Source organism: Manihot esculenta, chromosome 6, assembly GCF_001659605.2.
Source record: "Manihot esculenta cultivar AM560-2 chromosome 6, M.esculenta_v8, whole genome shotgun sequence".
Classification (NCBI taxonomy): domain Eukaryota; kingdom Viridiplantae; phylum Streptophyta; class Magnoliopsida; order Malpighiales; family Euphorbiaceae; genus Manihot; species Manihot esculenta.
Genome location: NC_035166.2, coordinates 8,693,014 through 8,696,074, shown reverse-complemented (window position 1 = coordinate 8,696,074; position 3,061 = coordinate 8,693,014). Strand labels below are relative to the sequence as shown.

Genomic DNA, 3,061 nt, shown 5'->3' with positions numbered 1-3,061 from the left:
CAGATCTTCATTACACCTATTATTATAGAATTCCTTATCTACTAGCTAGTATTAGTAAGATTTTCAGGAGATTTGACAACCAACTCCACCTTCTTATAGTATAAAAGCTAATGAACACAGAGATCAAGGTACACATTCTTATACAACTGCTCTTAAGTTACAGTCACTCTTTTCTTCAGTTTACTGACTTGAAGACAGCCATGTAGCAAGGGTTTAATCAGACGATACTCGGTCCCATCGGCAGAAAAGAAGACCTGGACACTGTAAGTCTATAAACCAATCCAAGGTGAAACCAACATTGTTATAGGTAATATAATCTAACCATTCCAAGATGAGACCGACATCTACTCCGTGTGATCATATAGTATCTGAAATTGCCTCTAGTGGTTAGAAACGGTGGAAAAGGAAAAGAAAAAATATAGAAAGAAATGTCAAATCCAAGAATACACAACACTAGGTCTTCTTCCAGGAAACCTAACAGAATATTAAACAAGAGGAGGTCCTACGTAAAGTTTATAAATAATAAGCAGAGAATTAAGAGTGCTAAATAAGAAGAGGCATGTCACGTGCATACCAAAAACCTAATACTGGAAAACCCAAACTGCTTGCTGTGTCCTTAAATGCTAGGACATTTCCGGCGACCATTAGGCTTACCTCAACTTTCTTGTCTTTACCTTTGTTCTTTTCCTTCTCCCCTTTTAATTAATCCACAAATTACTATTGCTTTTTTAAAAATATTTAAAATAACGCTAAAATATAAAATCTCGAAATTGAATGAGTTATTTTTAACCGAACAATCTAAATTACCAGCAGCCAAGATTAGATATTTTTCAATTATTAATAGCATTTTATTTTTAAAATCATTAAATTAAAGTCAGTTGTTTACTATTTGAATTGAATAATTCCAAAATTAACTAATCCCACATGACCAAAGTTATTAATATAGTATTTTATACTGAACGCATTATAATAAATTAATAAATAAATAAAAATATCTTAATTAAAGTAAAATTAACAAATAATAATTATTATAATTTTCATTTACTTGTATACTTTTTAATAATAATTAGTATTATATAAAGTATATATGTCAAAAGTACTCAAACATATTCTTTTAAAAGCGAACAATAATTTAATTAAATTAAAAAATAGTGAAATTTCTGATAAATCTTCAAATATCAAGAAATGATCAAAGAAAGGGTATTCCAAATTCCCAGGGAAATATGTGAATTAATTTCTTGAAGTAAAATGTTTAAGTGGATGATGAAGATGACAGAACAATAACTGTGGAGGATTTGAACTTATAACATCTAAGATCTCTCCTCTACATTTCCCAAGAAATAAAAAAGAAAACAAAACAATAAATTAATAAAAGGGACAGAAGCAAAAGACTACTGACAGTGATTTTGAATTGAATCGATAATGAAACAGTATTTTGAAACATTGAAGTCTGCATCTTTTAGGGGACTCGAGAATTAAAAGCTTTACCCACCAACTTTTACCTTCTTTGGAGAGATGGTCATTGTTAGGTGCATTCTTCTGCTATGGAGGAGATTGTTTGTTTCGCTAGAAAATGCAGGAAAATACTAAAAACCGAACCCAGAAGAGCAAGAAAGTTAACCCTGTAGTTGCATATCAGCATTATAAGACTAAGTTACAAAAATGAAACCCACAAAGAAAAAAGAAACATTTTAGTTCCTATGTCATAACAATAAAGAGATTGAGCCGTCCAGCCAATATCACACCACTGCCTCCGCCGCCACCAACCATCCAGCAGAATCATTACCAGAAGCCAAGGAAGAAGAAGAGGAATGCTATATTTTGCAAGGACTGGACTGCAGAGATGGAGCTTCCTGTCCATCCAGCCCACGAGCTCTCAAATAAGCCCAAAATGAGACCCATTTGCTTAAACAATATTCCCATCTCAAAGACCAAAAATGCTTCGATTTCCCATGTGATTTCAGCCTCAGCTCTCATCATCTTCCACCGCCACCACCAACTCTATCAAACAAAGCATGAGAAAACAATGAAATATAACAAATAAAAGCAACAGGCCATGGACAGATTAAATGATAAATCGAAGACAAGAAGGAAAAAAAAGAAAGAAAACTAAAGAAATAGACACAGAAATTCTGTTATGTACTTTTTCTTTTTCCTTCTTCTTTCCACTGAGATGGGTTTCCTTGTCCTATCTTAGGACAGTTTTCCTCCGAGATGGGCTCTCAGTACTTAGTTGTAGTGAAATGGCAATAATAAAGAAGGTGGTAAGGTGAAGACGCATGAGGGTAGTTTGCCTTGTGAGTGTCTGAAAACATAATGAGGCCAAGTAAATGTGAGAATGAGAGGAAGAAAGGTAGTGTTTTTGTATTCTTTTGCCTTAATACCTCATTGCTTTACTTGCAAAGGAAGCTCAGATTAGCTAGATTTGCGCAAGCAACATCTGTCATCTTCTCTTTTCCTTTTCTACCCCTCAATCAATTATCATAATTCCATTATTACCCCTGGATCTTTCTGTTGGGATCCATGTCTTCGGCTTTGCTTCTATTTTTTTACTCTATTGTCCTGACCAAACAGGGCACTAGGGCCGAGGCTAATTTCCTCGAGACAGCCACCATAAAACCCTCCTACACAAAGTGGTTCTTGGCCTAACATTCGTTTGTGGATTCTAAGGACCTCAACTACGCTAAAATAAGCTAAGCCCTGGCTTAAATGCATGTAGAAGCAGTAGTTTCTTTACACGTTATCAAGCATTTATGTCTTCGAAGCTGTGATTTAAATTTAGCTTTTAAAATATATTATTCAAATAGTTACTAAATAATTTCAATTTTTTTAATCAAATATTAATTAAAGGAAAATATAGTCAAACCTACTAACAGAATCAACAATCATCTTAAAACAATTAAGGCTCAAATATTTATAAAAATATTAAATTATATTTTAATCTTCATCGATCTCTATATTTTTAAAATTAAACATTTAAATATTTTTATAATTGATCTGTCAAATTAAAAGTCATTTCAATTATTTTTACCACTAAAAATATAAAAATATTATTATTATT

General features: G+C 32.5%; 1 long non-coding RNA gene across 1 annotated transcript; it reads right to left on the bottom strand.

Moving 5' to 3' along the window:
- Window positions 1-1,606: 1,606 nt before the first annotated feature.
- LOC110618225 lies at window positions 1,607-2,678 on the bottom strand. Its single transcript, XR_002488473.2, has 2 exons — window positions 2,144-2,678; window positions 1,607-2,001 (listed from the first exon to the last, which is right to left on the bottom strand). It is a non-coding gene; the product is annotated as an uncharacterized LOC110618225 (long non-coding RNA).
- Window positions 2,679-3,061: the final 383 nt, after the last annotated feature.